The 22,820-nt window shown below is 32.4% G+C and overlaps 1 protein-coding gene and 1 long non-coding RNA gene across 2 annotated transcripts in view; both read left to right on the top strand.

Annotated features, from left to right (window-relative positions):
- The window catches only part of LOC133192081 (uncharacterized), a 506,856-nt gene that overhangs the window by 409,193 nt on the left and 74,843 nt on the right, over positions 1-22,820 (top strand). The gene's annotated exons all lie outside the window — the stretch shown is intronic.
- On the top strand, positions 8,188-9,099 carry LOC133192659 (uncharacterized). The gene is made up of 3 exons (XR_009721851.1): positions 8,188-8,300; positions 8,607-8,765; positions 8,997-9,099. It is a non-coding gene; the product is annotated as an uncharacterized LOC133192659 (long non-coding RNA).

The following is a 22,820-nucleotide window of genomic DNA, read 5'->3' as shown; positions in this document are numbered from 1 at the left end:
TGTGGTACAACCTCACCCAAGCGGCTTGGTCTATAACCCATGGTAGCAGGGCCCCCCAGGTTAGCTGTGTCTCCCACAAGGACAGGGTGGCTTCTTCTATCTGGTCGCACATGACCTAAGGAATACTGATGGTTTGATCCCGAATTCAAGGGAACCTCCCTATATTCATATTTAGGTGGGCTACAACCCACAGTGCTACCAGTTGAGCCACACCTACACAGGCTACCTAGAGAGGCCTCCAGGGAATCACTGGTCATCATCCCTGGTGAGCCAAATTGAGACTGGGCAAACCTTACCTCTTTTCTTGACTTTCCATGTAATACACTCCCCTCCCCACAGGGGATGCCCGAGTGCAGGCCGGGCATAGATGTAGAGGGACCCCCCAGGGGCAACCCCCCTCCCACGTGGCCTGACATTGACTGAGCAAAAGGTGTGTGACGGGAGGCAAAATGTTCGCTCCCGCTATAAACATATGGTGAATAACTCCCCTCCCCGGGGTAAACCCCCATCCTACACGGAGAACGAAGATTGAGATTGTCTGACCGCCTGTCAGCCAGGCGAGTGCCCAGGCCTAAAGCCGACATGGCTTCCTCTACCAACATATCCATAATAAAATATCACAACAAATCAGATAAAATCACAGACAATACAAATTAATTCTGAAAGTTGATTCAAGAAATACATAAAAAAAAAAACAACACGTGCTCTCACATATCTAGCAGCACCAAAAATGGCGGCTAAAACGATGCCTAAAAAAAACTAACTTTGACAGCAGTACGGGAATCTCCTGGGCCCTGCGAGTTGGGCGCCAGTAAAGTCTTTGAGGTTCTTTACTAATATTTATTAACAATATATACAAACACATATACAGATCTGTAGGTTCTGGCCCGTGCCGACTCCCTGCTCCGCTGCTGTCCCTGACACGTTCTGTCAGCTCGGCATCCACGTGTGGAAGAGGTTAGTGTGACTGTCCCGCCGTCTGACGTAATACAGACAGTAAGTTGTACCACGGGACAGTCGCACAGAAACTACATGTGTTTATCTCTTTGCTGTAAATCAAACAAATCTAGTAGTTTTGCTTGGGCAAGATGACAAAAAAGATATTTTTTTATACAGAATCTTGAAAGATTTTGCAAAATTTCTGTTTGTTTTCCAACCTTGGCAACAAAATGTTTTTTAAAGTAAACAACTCTGATAAGTTGATAACCATAATTATGTATACATATATATCTTATTTTACTCTTATTTAAAGTGACTTAAACTAGAAAGAGTTGAAGTATCTTGAAACACTGTTTACAGACAGACATAAAGAACTGATATTAGCTCAATTTGAGCTGCCTCTTCTTTTAATAACAATTAAACAAAAACAGCATTCAAATGACAACACATTTTCATACGAGAATTAAAGGCTTTGTAATTGCCTTACCACTTACTTGCAACTTTTTGAATGTTTTGAATTTCTCATGTACATGTAGTTCATTCCTGGTAAAATTACAAAAAATTTCAAACACGACTCTGCACAGAATCCTAAACCTTACTTGGTCAAGAGGAGGGCTGGGTCTTTCCTCAGAATTTATGCCCCCCGATTGAAAGATCCCGGGGGTATATTGTTTTTGTCCTGTCTGTCTGTTTGTCTGTTTATCTGTTTGTCTGACTGTCTGTTGTCAACTTTAACCTTGCCCATAACTTTTGATTGGTTGGAGCTATGACTTTCATATTTCACATGTGTATTCCTTGTGACAAGACCTTTCTTTGGGTACCATCATATTTGACCTTTTGACCTTGGAGTTTGACCCACTTTAACAAAATTTTATGAGACTTTAACCTTGGCCATAACTTCTGAACAGTTGATGCTTGGGGTTTCAAACTTAACATGTGTATTCTTTGTGACAAGGCCTTCCTTTGGATACCAACAACCTTGACCTTTTGACCTTGGAGTTTGACCTACTTTTGAAAAACTATAACTTTGGCCATAACTTTTGAACACTTGGTGCTTGGGGTTTCAAACCTCACATGTGTATTCCTTATGACAAGACCTTCCTCTGGATATCAACCTCTTTTACCCTTTGACCTTGACCTAGGAGTTTGACCTACTTTTGAAAAACTTTAGCTTTGGCCATAACTTTTGAATGGTTGGAGCTAGGGCTTTCATGCTTCACATTTGTAATCCTTGTGACCAGGGATGGGCACGATTACTGAAAAATGTAATCGATTAATAATCGATTACTTAGAGGAATTTTGTGTAATCGATTATTACTTGATTACACTCATTTTTGACCTGTAATCGATTACTTTGGAAGATGTAATCAATTAATAATCGATTACTTCCAAGTTTTTATCCCTTCAAATATCAAAGCAATATTTAAATGGTAAATGTTGATGTTATCCACTGAAGTTTGAATGTGTTCTGCAGTTTCAGTGCAGATTCTTTTAATGTTTTATTCTAGCTAACATTCTCACTAAATGCCCAAATGAGAGATTCTCTACCATGGAAAGTGGAGACATGATTCCTGCAATAAAATATGCCAGGGAATGAATTATTCCTTTCAGCATTAGATCTGAACCTCCATATTTATTGACTTGTTGCAAAAATTATTTAGTATTTTATTGTGAATTACTTCATTAGAAGTATTTGGGCTGCCCGTATGTTGACGGTACACATTAAACGTTCCTGTACGTGTCTTTTTCAAAAAAAATAAGTAAATTAGAACTCTTAGTAATAAACATGTAAATTAAATGTGTCTTTAAGTAATTAAACTAATAGCACAATTTCATTCTGTATTGAAGTAAGTGTTTTGAGAGCTATTTATTGTTTTCATAATATCATTTGTCTTCAATGGAATGAAAGTTAAACACTAGGTAGTTCACAGTTTACACCTCATTATCTGCAAATCAGGGATGTCTCACTCAATTAATTAGTCAATTAAGATAAGCAAACACAGTGACACTTACTCCCTCTCTTACAGACACTTCTAACCTTTCACTGATATAAAAGCAACCTTACAATTTTGAATGAAAACATTAGAATGATTTTGCAAATTTTAAAGTTACTAAAACACAAGTTTGAAGTTGTTTAAACATTTTCAGATATTTAAAACAGCACTTAAATCTGTTTTTGTTATTTAAAATTTTCTATTACAAGACAAAGTTTTTCAACATCTGAAATATGAAAAAGGACATGCAGCAAGAGGACAATGGGTCAAATGTAAAATGCACATGAAAAATCTGTATATTTTATTATTAAATACACTTCTGAATTATTTAATACTAGACCAGTAGGCCTATAATGCAAATTTTATTGAGAACATTATTAAACTTATGATAATAAAAGTTAGGAAATCCAAACATTACACTAGGTGGTTTATATTTGATATTTATGTGACTGACTGGAAATAATTCTCCAAAATAACATCCATTTATATATAAAATAATCGAAAGTAATCGAAAAAGTAATTATAATTACATTGATAATTTTAGCTGCAATCGATTAAATTACGATTACAAGTAATCGAAAATCTCTTCGATTACAGATTACTGTCGATTACTTGAAAAAAGGTAATCATTACAATCGATTACAATTACTCGATTACGATTACCCCATCCCTGTTTGTGACATCTCCTTCCTTTGGATACCAACCACTTTGACCCTTTGACCTTGACATTGGAGTTTGACCTACTTTTGAAAAAGTTGAACCTTGGCCATAACTTTGGAATGGTTGGCGCTAGGACTTTCATTCTTCACGTATGTAATCCTTGTGACAAGATCTCCTTTGGATACCAACAACTTTGACCTTGACCTTGACGTTTTACTTACTTTTAAAAAAAAACTTTAACCTTCGCCATAACTTTTGAACAGTTGCAGCTAGGGCTTTCAAATTTCACAGGTATATTTCTTGAGACAAGACCTTTCTTTGGGTACCAACATTTTTCATCTTTTGGCCTGGATTTTGACTTGCATTTGAGAAACTTTACTTTAACCTTTGCCATAAGCTGCCATACGGGGGCATCAGTGTTTCATAAACACATCTTCATTTCTTTCTTTTGTTTTTTTTTCAAGAGCCCGGATTTTTTTTTGCAGAGTTTCTTATCTTCTGATCTCAACTCATCGACTTCGTTTATGAACTGCTTCTCTTTTCCCTACAACAACAACTTCTGAAAATGCCCATGAAGATTTCTGTTACATTTCTTAACTACTGAGAATCAACAAATCTTTAACATTTTTACACTGAAACATGGTATTATAATGAAGGTTGCCAAGAACATTCACCTTAAAAAAATCATTTATAAATATCTAGTATACTCTTTATTTAGCTGAAAAGTGTAGTATTAAAAGCAACTTTTGGTGTGTAATGCTAAAAAGTTACATTTACTAAAACAGATTGACATAAAGTTGCAAACCGAAACTGCAAAGGGGATCATAAATTTACCTAGGACTACCGGGGTAGGTCATCCAATATTAAAACAATGATTCTTAAAAGTTTATCATGGCTTACACACTATAACATAATTAAATATGAAAAGTACTAAACTGTCTTTGTCTAAAGATTCCCTAGACATAAATTCATGGTCCAAATCTTCAGTGTCACTTTCTGAAGAAAGTGTGCCTATTGAAACAGAATTAAAAGAAATTTTTCTGGCAATTTATAACAAAAATAAGATTTTTTTTTTCCCCCAAAAAAAAGGAAAGGTTAAGTGCAGAGAGATGCTGCAAACAGTTCAAAGGTTACTAGGTACATTAACCTGCTTGATTTACCTGTAGTATTTAGTGATGTAGCAGGTGGTGAATGCCTTCTCGTTGCTGATTCAGATGATGAAGCTGGTGCTCTTTTTAGGAGCAAATTTGTTTGCCTTGAAAATAGTTTGCTGAAACAGGATGCTATTTAATAGAAAAAAAAATTTCATTTTTAATGATAGACTATTTGTGTCTGTGTAATCATTTTAATTCGTGAAAGTATAATTATTCTAATAGATTAACTTAAGAGAGTTTAACTGTTTGGCTTACACTTTAAAAGAAACTTTTCATACGTTTACAATAAAATTTACAATAAAACAATTATATGACTTTTAGAGAATTTTCAGTTTACACAACTCTTATTAGCATCCACAATCTTGGGTCAAAACACTTCGTATGTGCCTTATCTAATCAATTAAAGCACCATTAGATTACAAGTGTAAAAGTGGCCAGGAACCCCCTCCCCCCCCCCCCCCTTTTAAAAAGAATTCATACTCTAAAGGTTTTGAATTCTTATTGTGAATTTACCATAGGTTTTTTTCCCCTTCCCTGTCATTAGCTAAAGATACGGAAAAAGAAATTTATACTTTTCTTTTCTTGCAAGTTTTATTAATTTTTAGTTTTATGCATCATAAGCAGATCTAGAAGGGGTAGCAGTCCTTCCATAGAGCAGTCTGAGAGGAAATTTGCCTATTTCCTTCGGCCTCCCTGTTGTAGGTCAATAGGCCTATGAATGTTTTGATAAACTAGCCTATCTATAATTAATGTATGTTACTTTGGTTGGATCCCCACTCAAAGCAAAGTTTGGCAAAGTCTTCATTTAAAAAAAAAAGCATAATAATTTAACAAATAGAGTAACATCTTCCGACAGATATCTGATTAAATGATTAAATCAGTGATTTCCTACCGTTTTTTGTAACTCACCACTAATCTCTGCAGTTATGGCTGCAAAGTAGATTGATCCTCTGAAAACATGTATATATATTCTTCTTTCTTCGTATTCTGTTATTTCCTTAAGAGGCTGACAAAGAATGACTACTCTGATTATAATACTTTAATATCATCAATTCACATTTCCAGCGTCTCGCGCGTTTCAAGTTTGCGCCTTTCGTCTTGACCGATGGAAACTTGGGTTCTTAAAAATGTAAGGCAGAGCTAGGATGTAGTTTCGAATTCCCAATATTTTTATTTTAAAAAATAACAAAGACTATCTGAATAATTTTTCACTGGAATTAAATTTTAAAAATCAATATAATTTTTATCAATTATGAATTCAAAGAATTTTTTTACGTCATCAATGGGTGTCTTCCAGGAACCGGAGGACAATAACTATGAAGAAGTATGGGAGAATAGACGAAAAAAATATGAATGTGGATCATGTCATAGATACTTCACAACCATGCAGTCTGGTTGTATCATTTACACACGATGCATGGAAAAAGTATGACTTTTTAACTAACGTTACGTCAATATTAGTATGGGGATATAGCGTTTCGACACAAGAATAGTACGGTTCAGTACAGATAAGACATATAATTTTTTTGGTTGGAAATAAATTTATGACGTGTTTTAAGGAAGATTATGAAGTTTTTTCTTAATTGTTTCAGTTTCTCACAACTTAATTTAATTTTGACATTAGAGAAAATTCGATCGAACAAAGTATGTTGCGTCGTGAAAAATGAGATTATTTAAAGCACATTTTCAATATAACTGGTTAATTAAAATAATGAAGTAACATGCGTAATTTAATTTAACCCCTTCACTTCCAAACCGGCCAATTTGATCGGTGGTGCGTTAAAACACGCCTTCGCGAAAAAAAGATCTCCGTATCTATTTTATGATAGCATAAAGGTATATAAACTTTATATCATCTTTTTGGAAATTTTCTCTACTTTTAAACTATATAAAAATTTTATGTCTTAATGTCGGTAATGAATAGATTTTACGTTTTGAAGACATACACGGCTTTTTGAAAATGGCGCAATTTTCCAAAGCAATTGACGATTTTCCCGACGATTGACATTTTTTTTTCCTGATTAACTTAATAAAGAAAGTATGATATATTCTAAAAGCATATTTTCTCTGCTTTTAAAATATGTAAAAAATATTGTTATTACTTTAAAATATTTTGTAAAAACAAGAATTTTCTTGCACTTTACGTGTTTTTTCTCGTTTTTATTCGTAATATTTAAATAAATCTCAGCTTTACGTGTATTTCTGTACTGAAATAGGGAAAACAAAATAAAGCTGATCAAAGTAGAGAAAATTTCCTTTTCAACAAGCCCATATAGGTCTTCTTACTCTTAGTATTTATTTAATTACGATAGTTTGAATTTGAGACCTTCGCATAATTTTTGTAGAAATATCGGGGGCGATCAATATTTAACGTCAAGGTAGATTTTGTTGCGTCTTACTAGGAACAACATATTGTTTTATAAGTACTATTTATATATATACTTTAAATGAAATAACTGCTTAATACAAAATAATTGGTTTTAAAAAAACAAATATTTACTCATTTGTAAAGTTTTTTTTTTTAATATAATGAATTTATTTATCTATATTACATGTACAATAATGTTGATAAAAATGTACAGTTCCCTAAACGTCTTTACGTCGTAAAAAATCGAAGTTAATATTGCTGTATGTTAATACATGTAACGTTATATATATTCTCGCTGTATGTTAATATATATATTCTTTAAAATATGAAATTTAATTAGATCTCTACTGACACGGAATTTAATAACTTTGAAATAAGCACAAAAACTCTCATGTACACGACTCATCACTGTAAGAGTTATTACGAATTGAGATTACCACGTGTTTCTGCTGTAGCAGTACACAGCAGCATGATGATGATCTGAACGTCAATTTTCATGATTATTTTACGACGAAGAACATCACATCAATGCATCAAATTATACAGTCTTTCCTTTGGTATTAGAGGTGAGTAAGTATTGACTGAAGAGTTTAAAACTGTCTTTAAAACGCATTAATTCACGCTCAAATGAAAACAAAATGTACACACCTACTACCGTATATACTCACCTATAAGTCGGTCCGCCTATAAGTCGGTTGTATTTTTTTTAGGTTACTTGGAAATGTTTACAGAATACTATATTTTGCTGTCCAGAAAAAGACTTATCTTTTGATGACTCGCCTGTAAGTCGGACATAGAGTTTTGGACCAAAATTTAACTCCTAAAATACCAACTTATAGGCGAGTACATACGGTAGATCTCCATGTATAGGCATTACCCTGTTTCAGTGTTTGTATCTCTCTGAAACTAGTTCAGCCAATTTTGTGTTGCTTTTGAAGTATATGCTTTTGACGACCACTCTTAAGTACCTTTCAAAATAAGATCAAGTTGCCATAATAATGGAGAGTTGTTGTCAGTATGTGTGCAGCTGGTGTGTACATGTAACACTCTGTCACATTGAATTTTTAGGGTGCTGGCACCATATGCTTCAGTACTTTCATCTGTGAAGACCCACTTGCTAACCCTACCATGCACTAGAAAGACCATTATGTGGGGACACAGGTGCTTATTATGACCAATGAACAGGTAAATTTTTGTTTTGGTGAAAATTTCTATATCTATAAAAATTCTAATTAAAGTGAAATTTTAATTGCATTCTCTTGATATTGCATTCACACAAGTTTATAAGAATTTGATTTATATTTTGAAAAAAGTGTGTGATACACATGATATTTATGATGCATGATTCTACATATAAACACACTATTTAAACACACAATATGTATTCGAATTTATGCTCAGATATGGAACAAGCTGTCTTTTATAGACTGCTGTGGTATTTTCAGTCTTGTGAAGTATGTGGTTAGAATTTCCATTTTCTCAATTTTTCAGTCATGTACATGTATACGTGGGTGGTCAAACTATATTCACCGGATGGGTATTTATCAACACTCCCATGTACACAAACAGCCTTGCCCCAGGAATTTTGCCCTGAAGCAACAGTTTTCAATCTATTAATGTGTCCTTTTTCTTAACAACCCTGACAGCCAGGTATGCTATTTCTTTTAGTTCAATAATTCAATTATGATGGTTTACTACTGGCTTGATTATTTTTCAGTCCTGATACATTGACTTAACCAAATCATTTAACTACATGAATCACATAATAAATATACTATTAATTTTAAAAGGAAAATTATATCAGTGTATTATATGTAGCATTCTTAATTTTATATATGTAAATTCACATAATCTGTTTCAAGATATTTAAATCGTTTACAGGATAGAAGCTGATTACATGTACTTGACAGAAAATGATCATGTCTTGGACAAGTCAAAGAAGTTCCTTCAGTCTTTCAGAGAAATGACAGTTGATGAAAGATGGTGTCCAGAAAGTAAAAGTGCTCTGGTCTTCAACATTTTGTGGAAGATTAAATCAGTCTGATTTAGAATTCAGCTTGCAATACTTCCGGATTTGTATATTTGGATAAAAAATCACATTTTCTACTTATTGACTAAACAGTTTTGCGTTAAATATTGCCAATGCCATTTATTATTATTTTTTCCCTCCAAGATGACGTCAAGTCTTTATTGTACCCCTTAAGCACTGTTACCAGAAAAATCTTGTAATGAAATCAATTAGTTTATTTTTTCTTGTTAAATTTAAAGTCGGGGAAAAAAATCCATGAAAATAAAGGTTTCTTTTAAATGGCATTAAGAAAATGGATTTGTTTTTGTTTAACAGAAAGATACTATACATGTTGTAGTTACTGTTATGTAATTTTTACATCACTGTTAAGCCACACCTTTTTGTCATTTTTGCCACACTTTTATTAGCCACATCTTTCAGGAAATGTATAGGGCCAGTGGGTCTGTCAATTTAATTTGCTAGTAAATATGCATCATAAATTTGAACAAAATTGCACTGGTGGAAAGTACTAAAGTACTGGGTTTTTTTTTTTAATTTACTTGATATTGTGGATGTGATTTTTTTTAATTAGAACACAAGAAACCCTGTTTGCAAATTGTACTTCAAATTTTTGACAACATTTTTTTAATAACTTGCATTGTCAATTTATTATTAGCTTAAAAGACCAAGTCAAATGTTTCTCATCAAACATGGCTAGTGAATGCAGTCTTCACCAACGAAGGGATTTGCTATTCTTCTCACAAACCCTTGGTCTATCTTGCTATCAAAAGTCAGGATTTTTTTTCACAGGTTCTGATTGGAGTTTATTGACATCATTTGACCAATCAGCAAGTGCTATAGTAAATGACGATATCTTCATTCAGGATATTTCTTGACTCTATATAGTCTCAGTAATAAAAACCTTTGTAAACAATGATTCATAAGATAACATTCCATTCTTTAAATTGTGAGAAGAGTAGCAGACTAGAATCCTTTGCTTGAAAGGATGAGCAAATGCATGTCACATAAATAAGATGAATGAAAGGATTGTAATGCAAAAGCCACTTATTTGAAAAAGAGATTCCAAGTTCACTCCATTGTCCATCTCATGAGGTTTCTTTATGCTTATCATATTACCATATGATATTTACCATATTATTTTAATAATGTGTGTCACTTAAAGGTTGAATTACATGCAATCGCAGCTTACGAATTTTATTTCAGTTCATATGTTTTAGGTGTATTTTTGGAATGGCAACCAAGATATGCAAAATTAAAAAGATTAATTAATTTTTTCAAATTTCTCTCAGGATTTTGTTGTTCACAACTTTTTACGTCAACTATTAGGTGGTATATCCATAATGATTGCAGCATTTCAAAATTGATATGTACTTGCAATTTAAGGCAGAATTCTGTACTGATCTGACCTTGACCCCACTAAGAACAGAATTTTATAATGTTCTTTACATTATTTTGGCCCATATCTTACTTACAATATCATGGAATACACACAAAGTGTCTAGAATGAGCGATAACAAACATAAAATGTATACAGCCAAAAAATTGAAAATGTTGCTTAGCAACCACTTAAAGGTCATTAAAAAAATATTTGAACTAAAATGGTGTATTGATATTGCAGTTCTGATGCCTTCTTGAGAGTATATTCAGAATTTTCTATTTCAGCATCCATTGTGTAAAATTTTAGCAAGAACATTGAAAAGTATTGAAAAATTGATGAATTTTTTTCACTTATTTGACCTTTGACCTCCAAAAATAGTTCTAATGAGGTCAAACATTAAGACAATTTATCTGCTGTATGTCCCTTTTAATTTTATGACCTCATATTTCACTTTAAAATGTGCTGGAATGCATAAATGTGTCTAGGATGAGCAAAAAACGAAAATTGCTACCCTAAAATTGAAAAATACCCCGTTGAAAAGCAACCCGTTTAAAGTCGTTATATACAGAATTTAAAAAAAAGTTTATGTGATTCATGTAGTACAGTATAATGCTCTTTTGTGAGTTTATTCTAAATTTCCTATTTCAACATACATCATTGTAAATTTTTCGCTTGAAGATTAAAAAGTGTCGAAAAATTCGATAAAATTTTGCACTTATTTGACCTTTGACCTCCATTTCTTCTAATAAGGTCAGTCGTTGGGTATCTGAATAGTCATGAAATATCATCTCTATGAAATTCCCTACAAAATGGTATGCGTTATGTCTTGCTTTCTCCTTGGATAAAAAGGTTAGAAAAAATTTGATAATGCTATGTCAAAAGGTCTCCAAATCACGTAAAATGTGCCGGTAGAGAAAGGGTTAAAGAAATGCTGGCAATGATGATGCAGTGTTTGTTTAATATTATAATCAAAACATGAAATGTTTACAGATTTCATGATTTATTTTTTTCAGATAGTAGATATATGAAAACATGTAATTAATTATACCAGGGGCTTGTTCAACAGTGCATGTGCATGCACAAGTTGTATTATAGGAGTAATGAGTTTTTCTGGCAATTACTTGTGTCTTCATGAAAATCCATAAACATTCATTACCTTGAACTAAACGTTTTTCTGTTTTTAAACTGAAAATTACTTATATTCATATATATTCATCATTAGTTCATGAACTACATTTTATGAATATATTCATGAATAAAATTCATGAACCATCTTTATGAACCAGTCATGAATACATCATGAATTTTCATGAACAATTCATAAAAATTATGAATTTCATCTCGCAGGGGAAACGATGGAAGTATGGTACCCTCAACCACATTAACATTGAGTATATGGGAAAATGTTTGAGAGTTATGTTGTTTAATCTTCTGGTATACCATGTGTTGTATTGAGTACCAAAATCATACTTTGACAGTCAATTACTTATATGTATACAGAAACATTATGCTGGAATATGGTTGTGGTACTCAATGCAACACACACTAATATTCTAATAAGTTTGCTAATTTTGCAATTATGTTGAGTTGTGGTTAATCCATACAAACATTTAAAGTGATCGATACACATTTATATCATATCATAGTCAAATTAAATAAATTAAATAAACATATCAATTAAATAGGTATACTAAGTGTTTTGATATCAAACATGAGAGAAAAATCCTTTTTGTTATAACATGCCTGTGTGTCTGTCTGTAAGGAAAACCACAACTTTGACATACGATACGGAAGTTGCATTCTGTGTTTGAAAATATGTAAAGATCATCAAGCTCAGGCTTATTGTTTCACAGTAAACAAAATAATTGTTTTGTGAATATCTAGATCACAGTTTCTAAATATGGGTTTTTTTGCAGTATCACAAGTTTAATGTAGTTCTTTTTTCCTATTACCAAAACCCATTGCAATCTGTAACCTGCTCTTTTCAACTTATATGTGAATTTGAATTTTACCAGATATTGATGATGATGCAGTCTGTATTTCAAACAATCTTAAATATAAAATGATCAGTGTTCTTATCAACCCTTGAGTCAATTGTTGTTATTAAAAAAGATACTGCTTGTTTCTTTATGCAATCCAATGCACATTCAGATGTCAGGGGAAATTTTCTGAATGGGACACTTACTTCACTGTAGACAGCTTGACACACTCTACATCTTATGTAAGAGTTTAACGGAGTTATGGAACAGTATGTGTTTAATATATATATATATATATATATATATATATATATATATATATATATATATATATATAAAGCACTAAAAATGACCAAGGACATGAACAATAATAATTGTCAAACACTAAATATTTACAATGTTACATGTTTAATTTGGAGTTTATAAACAGTTGTGAACAAAGAAATCCGGAGCGCTATGAATTGCGTCCGGTCTATCGGGTGTAGTCTGGTGAAGTGAGCCAAACAAAGTCATACTCAGAATCATTTGCCTCCAAACTCCAAATGAAACACAGAATCTCTATATATGGTATATAGTAAGAAAATCTAAAATCTAGTTTGTTGTGGGTAAGAATTCAATCATGCCATGTTTCATTATAGGAGATATCTATACTAGTATCCTTCATTCCCCCCCCCCCCCATTACTTGTTAGTATTATCAAAGTATAATCAAGAATTATTGGCAAATGTGCACATTTTGGTACCACAGGTTATAAGCGACATTTTGAAGATACGTTCCACATGAAAATGGGCACAGATTTACGGAAGATTAAAATGATACATTTCCAGAATAAACATTGCATATAAAAATAAAGTTTGATAATAATCAAATTTGCGTCTAATTTCTTGAAACGAAATATGTAATACAAATGCATGGGAATTGCTATTTTTATTGATTCTTCATGCATGAGATACCTGTAAATAATATATACTTGCCTTTTATTATGTGCACAGTATACACTTTCAGCATCAATTCTGAATGCACATTGAATTTTTATTTCAATAATCCTATTAGCCGTGCAAAACAATTTAAAAGATTTATAAACTTTCTATGTATTGAAAAAAAAAAAAGTCTTAATCAAATACTTCGAAATCAATGTGCTTCCGTATAATGTGTTCTGGTCTTTTTGCTACTTGTAAACGCATAAAGGAGTTGCAAGCAAAATTTATGTTAAAAATATGTTACAATATATAATATTTCTTAATATTGAAAGTTTTTGTTTTCATATCTGATTGTTTTTCATATCTTTGTATGTATAGATCTAACAAGAAAGCGTACACAATTTCCTTTGAATTTTTATGGCCTACAATTAAAAAAGTTTCTCTTTAAAAAAAAAAAAAACTATCGTAACAATTAGCCTTTTGAGTTATTTCAGCCTCATCTATGTTCCCTGATGATTTGCTGTTAATACTTCTTTGGTTTTTCACAATAAATAGTCAACAACTTGGTATAAATCGTCAAAACCCTCTTAGATGCTCAAAGAGGGACCCTTTAGATACCCCTTGGTCACATGACTATTATACATTGGTTTTGCATACAAAAATATAAACATATAAATATATATAAACATATAAATATAGAGGAAACATTACTTAACTTTACTAAACAGATGAATTTGAAATTCATCATGGGCCAAAACACAGCCTTATGGAAACCTCTTCTTTAGTTAACAATAAAGGTTTTATACTTTCTCTTCATATCAACAGCCGGCATAGCGTAGTGGTTAAGGTGTTCACCCAAATAAAAGATTTTTTACAAAGGCATTCATCTTGCAATCTGGCTCCATGCAAGACCGTAAACAGAGAACAGACTTAAGTCAAAATTTCAAACCAATATAACTTTTACAATAATTTAAATAATGAAACAAAATTTTCATCATGTATTTGAATGTAAATGTCATATAAACTTGCAATTATTTAAGCAAATCTATAAAATAAAACTCGAGATATTAAAATTTAAATTTTGACTTAAGTCTGTTCTCAGTTTATAGTCTTGGGGGTGGGGGGGGGGGGGTGGGGGAGGAGATCATGGGATCTGATTCATCATGTGGAAGTCTTATTTTCTTTTAAAGTATAGTTGCCAAACTTCATGGTTCTACTTTAAATCCATTCATTACTTTCAAAAGAAAGCACAAAAAACAACACGCTATTTGGACATAGCAACGACACGTAGTAGCTTTATTGTAGAATGTACATATAGCATGTAAAATACGAAAATCCATAATTGTATACATGTATATTGTAATGTTGGATTGAATAAATATAGATAAAATTTAAACTTTTAACGTGCTCTGCATGTTGTCCTATACTGGCATTTAAACAACTATTCACCTCTTATATAGCCTTGCTAATGAGACCGGTTCTAAAGAACCATATGATATTAACCAGGTATTCGAATGAAAACCTTGTAATTCCGAACAAGTAATTCATTAAAACACCAGGTAGAAAATAATTTCTGTCTAATTCGTTCCTCAAACGAAAGAAATCATATTTCTACTTTAAATCCATTCATTACTTTCAAAGGAAAGTACAAAAAACAACACACTATTTGGACATAGCAACGACAAGTAGCAGCTCTAAATATAAAGAACGGGAAAGTGACAGTATAAAATCAATGATTTTAAATTCATTATCCAACAAAATTCATTTAAATTATATCAAGACAAATGAATATTTTAAACCCAGTGGATAGAATAATTCACAGAATTTTACACTGAAATTTTTGGAAACAATTAAACGATTTAATCAAGGAAATACAAATATAGCCATCCTTAGCAAATTTTGTACACCACTGTCCGCATCTTTTGAAAGTCCTGTCTGAAATTCACCGTATGACAACAGATGAATTTGCTCAGCCCGATCGCTGTAATCTTTGATGTTACCTGTATGCACAAATCGTGTAAACACCTCGATAAATGTTTTTTGTACTTGAGTCTTCAGTATAAGAAATGAATTTGACACAATAATGTAAACTATATCCATTATCCGATTTCAAAATTGCACAAATTACAAAGGCCTGTGAAGCACCTAGAATCCCAACTTGATTCCTTGCATATGTGCCCCCATAAAGCTCTTTCATTATCGGTGGGCAGTGAAATACGCTCATGATGCTTGAATTTCATACGGCTATGATGGTAACCAATTCATATCTGGAAGAACAAATATGAATTTAGAAAACCGATAGATATCTTTGAACATATTTTCTTAAAAATATGTAAAAAAAAAACTAATATCTATTTGATAAAAATCAACCTCACCAAATGGCATCACCAGTATGGTTTGATAAACATCCATAAAATCATTTAAAGATAAAAAGTATCAAAATTTTTCAAAAAAAATTTTTAGAATTGCACTAATGATCTTTTGAAAAGGTAAATAATGCTAGAAATCATAAATCAGTAATGATATCTACATTAAAACAAATTATGCATCCATACTATTCCTCTTTACCAGAACTATGAGCTCTTAGTTTACTAAATATGTAGAATTCTTTTTCGAACGAAATCAATCTTGCCAAATGGCAACACCACAAATGTGGTTGGATAAACATCCATAAAATCACTTCGCGATAAAATGTTTCAAATTTATTCAAATTAAATTCAATTTTTTATGCCCCACCATGAATATGGCCGGGGCATATAGTATTTGTGATGTCCATCTTCCATCCTTCTGTCCTTCCATCCTTCTGTCCTTCAAACGCACTTTGCGTTTAGCTCAGTTCATAGCTCAGCTTGAAAGAAACTATTCAAGATATTTTCATCAAACTTCATATGCTGATAGATATTGATGAGAGCTATGCAACTGCATCAACATTTTTTGACCTTGACCTTTCCTTTGACCTTGACCTCACTTTTCCAAAATTAGTGCTTAGCTCAGTTTTAAAGATACCATTCAAGATAGTGTAATCAAACTTCATATGTTGATACATACTTATGAGAGCGATTGAACTGCATCAACATTTTTTGACCTTGACCTTTCTTTTGACCTTGACCTCACTTTTCTTAAATTAGTTTTTAGCTCAGTTTTAAAGATACTATTCAAGATAGTGTAATCAAACTTCATAAGTTGATACATACATGAGAACTTTTGAACTGCATCAACATTTTTGACCTTGACCTTTCCTTTGACCTTGACCTCACTTTTCTTGAATTAGTATTTAGCTCAGTTTTAAAGAAACCATTCAAGATATTTTTTCAAACTTCATATGCTGTTACATACTGATGAGAGCAATTCAACTGCAACAACTTAAATAAGGGGAGATAATTGGATAAATAAAACCGAAATTACTGGTTGCTAAAAAATGTTCTTCGCAAGAAGCAGTGGGCAGATTATCACCAAACTCACACAAAAGGTTGAGGATATGTTGTAGATTAAAATTTGCATGGGGATTTACCCTGGGGCAAAGGGCATGGTCTCAAGGTCACTTCAAAGTTGACCAAAAATTACATTTTATTAAAATGTTGATATTTCGCTTACTATAAGGACTAGGATCATCAAATCTTGTCAGTTGATGCATCTAAGGACCTCATATTATGTTGACTCAAAAGTAGATCATGGTGATCTTATCACCATGATTAAAAAGTAGATCATGGTCACCTTGACCTACTTTTTGAATTTTATGGCTAATCTTTTTCAAAACAATTATGGTCATTAATTCAAATACTGAGAGGTTTAGAATCATTAGATTTTGTAAGATGATGCATCTTGGGGCCATAAAACATATGTATTAAAAAGTAGGTCACAGTGACCTACTTTTTGAACTTTGCAGGCATTTGATTTCAAAGCATTTTAGATAATAAAACTTTGTAAGGTGACGCATCTTGGATCAACTGAAAAGTTGGTCACCTTGACTTACTTTTCAATTAATATGACTATAATTAAATATTTCAGATACTAATTGGCTTAGAATCATTAAACTTTGTCAGTTGATGCATCTTGGGTCTTGGGAGTAGGTCAACTGAAAATTAAGTCACCATGACCTACTTTTCAATTTATATGACTATAATTAAATATTTCGGGTACTCATTGGCTTAGAATCATCAAACTTTGTCAGTTGATGCATCATGGGTCTTCGGAGTAAGTAGAGTGAAAAGTAGGTCACCGTGACCAACTTTTCAATTTATATGACTAAAATAAAATATTTTGGTTACTAATTGGCTTAGAATCATCAAAATTTGTTAGTTGATGCATCTTGGGTCTTTGGAGTAAGTTGACTGAAAAGTAGGTCACTATGACCTACTTTTGAAAATTTATGGCTTTAATTAAACATTTTCAGGTACTAATTGACTTAGAATCATCAAACTTTGTCAGTTGATGCATCTTGGGTCCTTGGAGTAGGTCGACTGAAAAGTAGGTCACTGTGACCTACTTCTTAATTAATATGATTATAATTAAATATTTTGGGTACTAATTGGGTTAGAAGCATCAAAATTTGTCAGTTGATGCATCTTGGGTCCTAGGAATATCTCAACTGAAAAGTAGGTCACCATGACCTACTTTTCAATTAATATGACTTTAATTAAATGTTCGGGTACTATTTGGCTTAGAATTATCAAATTTTGTCAGTTGATGCATCTTGGGTCTGTAGAGTTAGTTGACTGAAAAGGAGGTCACTGTGACCTATTTTTTAAAAATTTTATGGCTTTATTTAAATATTTCAGGTACTTATTGGCTTAGAATCATCAAACTTTGTCAGTTGATGCATCTTGGGTCCTCAAAGTATGTCATCTGAAAAGTATGTCACTGTGACCTACTTTTGAAATTTTATGGATATAATTTTAAAAATATTTTAGGTATTAATTGGCTTAGAATCATCAAACTTAGTTGATGCATCTTGGGTCCTCAGAGAATGACAAGTGATAAGTAGGTCACCATGACCTACTCTCAGGTACTACTTGGCATAGAATCATCTTGGGTTCTCAGAGAGTTTCATCTAAAATGTAGGTCATGATGACCTACCTTTGTAATTTCAAGGCTTTATCTAAATATACAGGATACTTAGAGGCTTCAAATAGAAGTGATAGGTTGTACAGTTTATCAGAAGAGCGATTCAAGGCCCTTGGGCCTCTTGTCTTAATTTAGTGTTTAGCTCAGTTTTAAAGAAACTATTCAAGATATTTTTATCAAACTTCATATGCTGATAGATATTGATGAGAGCTATGCAATTGCATCAACATTTTTTTACCTTTCCTTCGACCTTGACCTCACTTTTCTTAAATTAGTGTCAAACTTCATATGCTGATACATACTGATGTAAGCAATTCAACTGCATCAACATTTTTGACCCTGGCCTTTCATTTGACCTTGACCTCACTTTTATTTATTTGTGTTCAACTCAGTTTTAAAGAAATTATTCATAATATTATTATCAAACTTCATATGCTAATACATACTGATGTATGCTTTTCAACTGCATCAACATTTTTTGACCTTGACCTTTCCTTTGAACTTAACTTCATTTATGTTAAATTAGTGTTGAGCTCAGTATTAAAAATAGCATTTAAAACATTTTTATCAAACTTAATATGCTGATACGTATTTGTGAGAACTATTCAACGGCATCAAAAATGATTGACCTTGAACTTTCCTGTAACGTTGACCTCACCTTTCTTAAATTTGCATTTTGCTTGGTTTTAAAGAAACCATTTAAGATGTATTTATGTAAGTTTATGCACTTGTACATTATTTGGTGAGAATTTATCATCTATATCCAACTTTTTAGATTTCAATTTTAAAGAAACTATTCAAGATATTCTCATCAAATTTCATACATTAATACAAATTTTCATGTTGCATTACTAATATACCCTTGGTGGGGCATTCATGTCCTATGGACATATTTCTATTTTTTAAAAATTAGAGATAGCAGCTCTTAGTTTACTATATACGTACATGTGTATAACTCACTTTCTACTGAAATCAATCTCGCCAAATGGCAACACCACAAATGTGGTTGGATAAACATCCATAAAATCATTTTATGATAAAATGTATCAAATTAGTTCAAATTAAATTCAAATTCTATTTTTTAAATCAAAAATATCGGCTTTTAGTTTACAATATATGTAGAACTCACTTTCTACTGAAAGCAATCACGGCAAATAGCAACACCACAAATGTGGTTTGATAAACATTCATAAAATCATTTTATGATAAAATTAAATATATCCAAGTTATTCAAAATAAAGTCTTCAGACTACCAAGCATGACATTGTGCAAAAGCACTTATGAAATTATAATTCAATAAAATTTAAATTGTGGTACATCATTTTAGAAATGAAAATTCAATGAAGAAATTTTATTTAAACTCGAAAATCAAAACAAACAAAAATTCTAAATTTTTCTCTTTATCAAAACTATCAGATCTGAGTTTACTATATACGTATAACTCAAATCTGAAATCATACCAAATGACAACCCCACAAATATTGTAGGATGAACATACATATGTATATTTTTATATTAACATATTATTCAAAATTCTTCAAAATCAGGTCATTTGTCGCCAAAATATGACACTGCTCAAACATGCTTATGAAATGTAGAGCAATAAAAAATTAGGGATAATACTGTTAGAAATAATAATTTAAACTTAAAATCAGAAACATTATACATTCTTTAATTTTTCTCTTATCAAACTGATACCAGATACGAGTTAACCATACATGTGGAACTCTTCTATTGAAATCAATCTCGCCAAATGACACCACCATAAATAAAGTGTTTTAAACTTCCATCAAATCATATGTATTAATGTATCAAAATTAGTCAAAAACAGGCTTAGGCCTAAATTGTAATTTAATAAATTTCAGTTCCGGTAAACAGTATTAATCATAATTCAAATAGGACTTAAATAAACTCATAGTGAAAAGCAAATGCAAGCATTCTAAACTTTTTATTCTCTTTCTGCAAGACAGTGCCAGTCCTGCGTTTAGCACAAGTAAAACTCATTTTCTTCTATAAAGTCAATATGTAATTAGCACAAATCGCAAAGAACTTCTCTACAGGTCTTCAAGTACCTACTTGTATTTCATTATATACTCATCACGATACCAAACCCAACACTGAAATGCCTTAATACATAAGGATATTTTGCCTTCTCTATGACATAACTTAAAACTTTTAAGTCTAGTAGCACATTTGACCGAAAGGTAAGAAACTGAAATTGAAAAACAATTGAAAGTTTCCAGTGAATCCTTGATATTTTTTATGCTCAGGATTCGTATGCATAAAAATTCTAAGAATTTTCTTAAGTATATTCTTAAATTTCTTAAGCGTATTCTTAGCTAAGTAAGATGCTTAAGTTCCGTTGCATAAAACTTCTAAGCAACATGGTTAGTGATTCTTAGCTAAGCATATCGTAATCTGCCTAAGTACACCGTTGCCATGTCAATAAAGTTACTTCCGCTTTCACTTTCATGTAAATAAACACGTCATGGTGGAGAAACAAAGAAATAAAATTATTAAAAAAAATGTAATTCATATTAATTTTAGGATTCACATTCCTGTTATAACTAATTTTTTATATCTTGATCAATATGATCACAATATTTTGTTTGATATCGATGACGTGTTTAGATTATCGTCTGCTCAAACAAAACTGTCAAAGCAAGAAGGTATAGACTGTACATATGGCCGAAGAAGGTAACGGGGCGAAGAAAAGAAAACCTAACTGGACGACCGATGAGTGCCTCTATTTAAGTCGCCTGGTCGAAGAAAAGAAAGAGGTTCTGCGAGCCAAGTTCGGCGCGGGCGTCACAACTATAAAGAAAAGAGAGGCGTGGCGACACATAACTGACAAGATAAACTCTACCTCCTCTACATTGCGAACTGTGGAGGAGGTAGAGAAAAAGTGGCACAACATTCAAATGAAAGGAAAGGCTGAATTGGCTGATGCACGACGGAGTATCAAACAAACGGGTAGGTCTACACAGTTCGAGTTTTCTCCCTTTGAGTTATGGTCAGAGTGAATCACATATCATTGTCATGCACATATTGCTTAACTGAAACATCTTGTTAAAGGCTATGAGTTGTAATGCACACTTTGCTGATAATATCAAACATAATAAGTAATATTATACATACTTACAATACATGCACCAGCTGCTATACTCCCTAGAATTTGCATGTATGTAGGTCTATACATGCATGTTCGGCGCGGTATACATGTATGTAGGCCTATATACTTTCTTGTACAGTGTTGACAGGAGGAGTTTTCATTTGTGTTTCTAGTTATTCGAAGAATCTAAATCCAACAATCACATGAAAAGAAGTAGGCTAACTGAGAACGTGTATGAAACTGCAATATTTTTGAAAAGTTTACAGCGTGGCGTCGCTGCTTTCGTAATTTGACGTCATATCTCCCAAAAGGAGTGGATCAATGTTTATTTTCGCAACCGTTTAATCCCAAAACACTATAAATACACGTAAAATAACAGGCCCGTAGGAAGCAATTTCAGTTTGGAGGGGCACAGCCATACATTTTCAGTTGAGGGGGCACTATCAACTACCAAAAATTTCTTGACAAGCCAGAAAAAAAAAGGTCATCAGACGTATAAAATTTATTGAGGGCGCACAGGCATATAGTAGCTTTTTTTTTTATATATATATAGTAATCTTTATATCGGCAAAATTATTGGGGGGGGGAGGGGGCAACCCCCCCCCCCCCCCCCCCCCCCCCGGTTCCTACGGCCATGAATAATTATAGCATAACTGTACAGATAAAAAATCCGCTCAGCTGTAATTATTAACTAATAAATTCTAAAGTTTGTTTACTAATAATGATTTCTATCGATCTTATACTTTTTTTTTCAAACAAAATATTGTGTGATTTGTCCTCCTCACTTAAAAACAATGCTTGTGCCTATATTACAAATCTCTTAATTATTATTACATTTATGAAGACGTCCGACAAACATTTCAAAAGATATGCTTCTAGTCACTTTTTATTATCTCTGTAGTGTTTTTGTTGTTGTTGTTGTTGTTGTTGTTGTTGTTTTTTTGTCTTCTTTTTTTTTTTAATTGAAATTAGATGATTTGCATCTAACAGGGGGAGGACCAGCAGGGAGCCAAATAACACCTCTTGCAGAAGCAGTGGGAAATGTCATTGGCACAGACAATGTGAGTATCTCAGGAATTCCTGGAGCCATAGATACCACGTACCTGTTACTGGATGCTGACCCACACCAGACAACCAGCAAGAGGTACGTTTGTTCCGATATCAGAATGCAATTACGACAAGTTTTGAGTGTTTCGTTGCCCTTCATTTTAATATTATGAAAAA

This window comes from Saccostrea echinata, unplaced genomic scaffold, assembly GCF_033153115.1.
Source record: "Saccostrea echinata isolate AGI-Se365-2 ecotype Australia unplaced genomic scaffold, CSIRO_AGI_Sech_v1 ptg000025l, whole genome shotgun sequence".
Lineage (NCBI taxonomy): Eukaryota > Metazoa > Mollusca > Bivalvia > Ostreida > Ostreidae > Saccostrea > Saccostrea echinata.
The sequence above is the reverse complement of the archived record's forward strand: the minus strand, read 5'-3'. Positions and strand labels throughout refer to the sequence as shown.